The following is an 8,039-nucleotide window of genomic DNA, read 5'->3' as shown; positions in this document are numbered from 1 at the left end:
TGGTAGAAATCATGAGGAAGAAAGAGTACAATCTCTTGACTATGGAAAAGGTTCTCTTGAGGACCAATTCTTGTATGTTAACACATGTCGTAGGGATTATAAGAAAAAGCTAGCTACTTCTTCTTTTGGGCCCTTCCTTCTTTTCACTTTACTTCTCAAAATTGGAATGAATTTGGTGTTTCTATTCCTTCATGACATGGTGCATCATCATCATCATCTTTTCATTTTCAATCATTAAATGGGAAATATGAACAAAACACATCTTCATCTTTTATTCCACAAATTCAAAGCCTACCCATCCCACCATCTTCTTCCATTGCTTCTCCACTTCCATTCACACCATTCATGTTCCCATTTTAGACACCTCATGTTGCACCACTCATCACACTAGGGGGTTATGGAAACATAGGCACACCTTTTATGACCTCATCCTTGCCTCAGCCGGGGGGTGGTGTTCCACCTTCTTCTCACACACACTCGGGATCATTGTAGCATGGGTATCCCTTCTAATATCTCTCGAGTGTGGATTAGTTGGTACCATAGTTTGTTTCCATGGCCTTACCTAGCAGACCTTCTGGTCATCCTACTGTGCCCTCACCAAAATTTGGACAGTAGGGCTTTTGTGTCCTCCTAGTGCCTCCACGTACACTAGCACCTTATGGAAACATTCATGTTCCAATGCCTTCGCCTCAATCGGCACTCATTGGACATTCATAGTCCATTTCTGCCTACCCACCTCTTCCCCCTCCTTCTTCTTATCAGACCCCACCACCACCACCATCTTATTCCGCCCATCCATCCTATCCCACTTTCCCTGACACCTCATGGTTCTACCTCATCTTCAGCCAAGCATGCATTCAATGAAAAGACTCCTTTCAATGGGTCAAAATTTACCACTTGGTCAAACTTGATGAGACATATCCTTGATTCACAGAATCTATGGGATCTTGTGCAGGGGTTGGAACCCCAACCCGATCCTGCACTTGTTTCATACAAGGTCATCCGCTCATGAAAGGCTAGGAATACCTCTGCTATTGTCGAGTTGATGCATGGCTTGTTACCTGATTTTCATTCTCACCTTCAACATTTTGACTTAGCGTCAAAGCGATGGGTACACTTGACTGACCACTTGACTGACCACTTGACTGACCACTTGACTGATCGACATCTTCTTGCTGAATTCTCCACTATGGAGAATCCCAAGTGCTCTAATGATCAGGTCACACTATTTCTAAATAAACTCCCCAAGAAATACTTCAATTTTGTGGAAGGTATAGTTTCAAAGCCTACCATGTCTACTTTTCTATGAATTTGAGTGTCAGTTGTTGCGTTATGCACGGTTGTTCGATCAATTTCATATGAATAATCCCTTAGAGAGGGCTCTTTTTCCTCATTCTCAGAAGGGGCAGCAAGGGAAGGGCAAAGAAGATCAAAATTCCAATCAAAATAAAAAACAAAATCAATCCGGTCAATCACAAGGAAACTCCTAGTCACAACTTAAACTAGGGTGGCACAATGTACCTAAAAAGAATAGATATTGTCAACATTGTCAAAAGGCTGGCCATTTACAAGTGTTGATCAAAGGCAAGAGGCACAACACCAAAACCTAAGTCTCAGACCCCAACCCCTTAGTCGGGCAACCCCTAGTAGGGGAGGTAGGGTGATGGCATGGGGCAGTTTAAAGCTGACACTCACACTTCCATTGTTAGCCATCTCAGTGGACAACGTTCTCAACTCTAGAGGGCTTATTTGATTGGTCTGCAATGGCCCACATCGTCTCCATAGAGACATAGGGTGTGAGTCTTGTCTATATCTATGAGTTGCCTCCTGATGATGTTTTTGCAAAGGCCCACTCATCACAGCCAAGCACTTCAGCTCCTGTTTGGATTGTGGACAGTGGAGATACACATCACATGACTCATATAGAGGACATCTTCTGTACTTGAGCCCTTGCTGTAGAGCTAGGCAGATCTGTATAAGAAACATCTCGGTCAAGATTTAGGCTCAAGGTTGCATCAAAATTTCCATTGACAAGGTGACCAAGCCAACAACCAAGGGCTTTGTCTTTCATAGCTTCCAGGCATTTGCCACATCTTGGGAGCCTATGAACAATGAGCGTCTTTGGCATTTTCACTTAGAGCATCTTGGTTATGGCTCTCTTTATGAGTTGTCACGTCGTGAGCTTGTTGAAGGCCTTCCCTGCTACCTGAAGCTAGCTCGCAATGTCTATAAATCCTGTCAGCTTGGGAAGTGGTAACATATCTCTTTTCTTTAGCAGTCCACACATCATGTTGAGGCACCTCTTAGATTGATTCATGGTGTTCTTTGTGGGCCGACATCCAATGCTGCCTTGAATGGCACACTGTACTTCTTTTTGATAGTGGATGATCATTCTAGATACATGTGGATGTACTTCCTCAAGCATAAGTTAGATGCTTTCACATATTTTTTTGCATGGGTAGTGCTGGTTCATAACCAGACTAGACGTCGTGTTGGTTGCATGAGTGATAGAGGTGGTGAGTTTATCTCCCATGATTTTTCTGAGTTTCTATAGTAGCATGGCATCTCTCACCAGCTCACCTCTACCAACTCCCCCTCTCAAAATGGAGTTGTAGAGCACATGCACCGGAAAATCATGGAAATGGCATACTGCTATTTGCAGTAGAGCTCCTTGAGCGCCTTTGGGTCGAGGTTGTTAACACTGTGGTGTACATCCTCAACTAGTGCCCACTGATTGCGGCTCTTCCTCAGAGGACCCCTATGAGGCATTCTTTGGCTTTTGGCCTGCTATTTCCCACTTCAGAATCTTTGGGTGTCGTGCCCACACGCACACACGCACACACGCACACATACACACATGATGATAAGATAGGAAATCTCACTCCCCGAGCCGATCTCCTTATTTTTATCGGATATTCCTTTGAAGCGAAAGCCTATCGATCCTCATACAAATAAGGCGATTGTTTGGAGGCACGTTGTTTTTTACGAGAGGGATATCGTGCAGTCCTTTGTACCAGATTCCAATCTGATTCCTCCTTCCACATCATCAGAGATTATGCCTACTAAGCCTAGTCTACTTCCCACTCTTGACATTCCTGTAGATTCTCTTAGGCCCCCTCCTTGAGACCCGTTACCTCATTGGTAACATCAGACCATGCGGGATTTGGGGATCTTACCATCGGATTCCACTCTAGAGGAACCTAGAAGATCTGCTTGAATTGCTCCTCAGGAATCATTTGGGCCATTGTTTACAGCTAATTACATAGCGCACTTTGAGTCAGATACATGGCAAAAGGCTCTTCAGCACCCTCAATGGTGGCGAGAGGCCATGGAGAAGAAGCTAGATAGTATTGACCGAAATGAGACTTGGACATTGGTGGATCATCCAAGCCACAAGAAAGTCATCGGGACAAAGTGGATTTTTAGGACCAAGCTAAAAGCTGATGGGACATTAGAAAAGTACAAGGTTTGCCTTGTAGTGCAAGGGTTTCGACAGAAGCATGGCAATGATTATGAAGAGACCTTTGCCCCTACTGCACGGTTGACATCTTTCCAATTGCTTCTGACACTAGCCGCTCACCATGGTTGGTCGATACATCAGATGGATGCCAAGAGTGCCTTCCTGAATGATTATCTCAAGGAGGAAGTCTATGTGGAGTAGCCACCGGTCTTTCCTTCTTGGAACCCGCAGGATAAGTAAAAAGCTCTTTATGGGTTGAAACAAGTGATGCAGTATTGGTTCCATAGGATGGATGACTTCTTACATACTCGTGGATACCATTCTACCCCTTATGACCCAAACTTATATATTTTTTCTACTGCAGAGGGGCTCAACTATATCCTATTGTACGTTGATGACTTACTCATCACATGCTCAGATTTTGCTGCCATCGCAAAAATTAAGGCACAACTTAGTGCTACCTTTGAGATGATAGACCTTGGTTGTTGTCTTATTTCTTGGGTTTGGAGGTAGTTTGATCTAGGGGTTATATTTTTGTGTCATGGCAGAAGTACACACTTCAACTTGTAGAACAATACACTATGGATTAGACACGACTAGTGGCCACACCTCTTGACCATACTGTCCACTTGTTGAAGGATATCCTAGGTCAGTCCTTCGATGCATACACCTATCAGCCTGTTGATTCATACTAAGTCAAATTTAGCTTACTCAGTTAGCATACTCAATCAGTATTTCACAACACCTAGGATGTCACATTGGATTGCACGTCTTCGTGTGTTTTGTTATTTATGGTGTACTTATTCTTTATTGCTTGACATATGGTTTTGGTTTATGTTTGTAGGGGTACACTGATTTTGATGATTGGGCAGGAGATCAAGACACTCTACATTCCCATGACGGCTACCCCTTTACCTTGGGCAAGGCTCCCATTTCCTGGTCTAGCTGTAAATAGGAGATAGTGGCAGCTTCCACGACCAAGGCTGAGTATAGGACTCTCTTCGATGGCACCACCGAGGCCATCTACTATGATAACTAAAGTGCCATTTCCCTTGCAGGAAATCTGATCGTCACACCACGGACATGTGGCATGTGGGAGTCCACTTTCACTTTTCTAGAGAGCAAGTTGAGCTAGGCACTATCTGCCTAGAGTTTGTGCCTATATCATATAATTTTGTAGACATCTTGACCAAAGCAGTCAACCGACCGATTCTTCAGTACCTGCTACCCAGGATTGACTTGGATACACCCTTCCCTACTTCTTCAGATTTACAGGGAGAGGGTGCTTCCCTCTTGCTTTCCCTTCTAGTTTGAGAGGGGGTGGCTTCTTCTCTTGATAATGACAGTGATGATGCTTACAATTTTTAGACATTCATTTTCATGTATTCTTTTGTATTGTATTATGGACATTTGTAACTTCATCTGCACTATCAGGATGATATGATTGTAAAGGGCGCTTGGGCAAGTGAACAATTCCCCTACAAGGGCACTGTCCAAATGGCACCATTGCATAGCATTTTGTGTGAGCATGACATCTTGCATCTCCCTTTGCATTACCTCATGCATTGGCATACTATTTATGTAAACATGTATCTATGCGTGTTTATCCCTTTTCGGTCTTTTGGAGTTGTCAACTATGGATCCACCATATTCATGGCATTGCACATGGCACTCTTCAAGGCTGTTTTTCCCTTACTTGCTTTGCTTGTCCTACTTGTTTCACTTGTTTGCTATACCCACACCTTAGTCATTATCCTTCTTCATTGACACCCAATAATGGTAGGGATAGTATGCTTGTTTTGTGAAGGTCTTGGGTCTATCACTCTCCCGTATTGGGGCACAGATACTCAATGGGACATTTAATGCTAAACATATCAAATCTAAAAATCCCTTTTAAAAAAGTCTATAGCTGATTCCATTTGCCTTTGTAGGGCTTGGTAGGCCACTCGGCACCCGACATACACCCTTTGTCTGATGCCTTGTTCTCTTTGGGGTGATCACTTGGGCTCCCTTGGTAAGATACCCATCACCTCTGTAGTCTTAGTAGGCCATTGGGCAGTCGACATGCACCCTTTGTCCGAGGCTGGGATGCCTTGGGGTAAAAGAAAAGAAAAAGGGCTTGGTTAGCCTTCATTCTCATGGCACTATTGTTGGGCCTCAAAGGGGGTGTTGAGCTAAAAATGCCTTAGCTTCACTTAAACAACCCCAAAACATGCTTAATTAATAAAGTAACCTTGTTTATTTAAAAGAAATGCATTCTTAGAGAGTGTTTGTGTCCCATAAGCACAAACCCACTTGGGAGGGCCCAAACTTTCTATAAATAGGTATGTTGCCCTCCATTCAGTTATACATCTCATTTTTGTAGGTTTTAGGTGTTTTTAGCTTGCTATCCACACCCCTTTCGTGGAGGACATCGGAGTATCAATTGTCCCTTGCTGTCATCTATAGTCTGGCAGTTGCTTTTAGCCTTCCATCCACAGTTTGTAGCTGTTTACAATAGAGCAACTATTGTTGATCACTCTCCAGTACCGCTTGCTCAATTTTCTCTCTCCTCCCTGCTTTATCATCCCTGCTATTTTTCTCTCTCCTTAGCCTGTCGCAGTAGATTTTCTCTCTCCTTAGCATGTTGCAATAGATTTTCTCTCTCCACTACCTGTGTTTGCAAATTTTCTCTCTACTCTACATGTGTTCAACTAATGTTCTCTCCCATAACATGTGTTTGATGTTTACACCTTGCGTTTCCTATTTTTCTCTCTCTACAACCTACATTTACTGCATACTCTCTCTTTAAACTGCCGTCTCTTTAGGTCCAACCATACACAGGCTGTGCTTTTACTGTTGTTTGACATTAGGAGGTTGCCTTGCTGTGATTCGGGATTGGTTTGGAGTACGACACACTCTCCAGCTCATTACCCCTGCCCTGATCCTTGAGATACAAGAGCTTGAGGTTCAATATTCATTCACTGCATAGTGTGTTTGTTGCATGAGCATTGTATATTCAGTAGTCATATCACTTCATTTATTTTCTATATTCATTGTCTTTGAGTTACCCTAACCCTAACTTTGTTCTTTTATCAGTCTCTGCTTTGTTGTATGGTTTCTATTTGTGTTTGTGTGTTAGGGTATTTCTTTACAAATAGCATGCATAATCTACAACCTATTTGTAGATAAAACTTATGTTGCTTCTTGGCAAACACCTTAGAACTTACAGATTTGAAATCTGTAACATGTGCACTCACTTTCGGTCAATGCAATTGACATTGTAGGATACCATGAAACAACCGTTTGCAACCTTGTGGCTCTAAAATGGGGCTCGAAACAGCCTTAGATGGCCAAAAAAGCAGCAATAGGATAGTCTTAAGAGATTGATTTGCGAAATGTATAATGCTTTTTTTACACATCAAAACTCACAGCAGTCTGAGATTTTCACTTTGCCTTGATTCCAATGCTTCCATAGGCACTATCCAAGAGAAAGAGTAGAAGAATATGGGAGCGCTTCTTACCCCTTGCTTGCTTGCTCGAATCCTCGCTTCTTCTCCTTCACTTCAGCCTTCAAAACTAGTCTCTCTTAGTGGTGCTGCTCTAATATGATATCAAGAATCACATGGTGGTGGGGACTTTCTTGAGTTGTTGTGCCAAACACATACCATACACACAAGAGAAAGCTCACTCAAGAACACAAGGAGAGATTGAGGCCAAAATTTTTTCTTGCTAGTTTTTTCTTCTTCTTCCATCCACAATACAATGTACACAAAGTGTAGATAAGATACAACATAAAGGATGGTGGCTTACTAAGTTAAATATTGCATAATTGACTATATTGATCAATTGACACTATAACTATGTCGGTTGTTGTGGATAAGTGAAAAAAAGTAAGTATAATAAGTGATAAGTTCATGTTTATGTGAGGATCATAATGACTATCAACATGCTAAGTGTAGACGTATGGACCCATCTAGCCAGGCGGTCCACCATCAATGTTCTCACATGTTGAGCTTGCCATCTTGACAATGGTTTAGTAAATCTCCCTCATATGCACACTTGTGGGTCTTTGGATATGAGGCTTTAGGCTCAGAAGGTTATTTGTAGCCATGATATTGTATTTCATGAGGAAAAGATGCATATGAGACAAGATACATAAGAGACCAAAACATGTAGTTGAGATACACAATATGATATTTTAGAAGGAGCATCTTGTTACAATATGGCTATCCCAAGTTAGATAGCTTGCAATTTACTGATGATGATGTAGTGGCCCAAGATCCACTTGTGCAGGATCATGATGCTAGATAGAGAGGATATGTAGTATAGGCCCCATAGCTAGCTTTGAGATGATCTATTAGAGCTTCACATCCTCTTGACTACTTTGAGGTCTCTATGCATTATGCCATGGTCATAGATTATGGTGAGACCATCACTTACAACGAAGCTATGTGATATAGAGGTGATAACCACTCTCAGAAGAGGTCCATGTAGTCTGAGTTTAACTCACTACATAAAAATTGTATATGGGATTTGGTTTCCTTGCCATATGGTAAATATGCATTGCCATACAAATAGGTGTATAAGTTGAAGAACA

This window comes from Lygodium microphyllum, chromosome 4 (genome assembly GCF_053477565.2).
Source record: "Lygodium microphyllum isolate KBCC chromosome 4, Lygodium_microphyllum_v1.1.10, whole genome shotgun sequence".
Classification (NCBI taxonomy): domain Eukaryota; kingdom Viridiplantae; phylum Streptophyta; class Polypodiopsida; order Schizaeales; family Lygodiaceae; genus Lygodium; species Lygodium microphyllum.
This window is presented reverse-complemented; position numbering follows the sequence as displayed.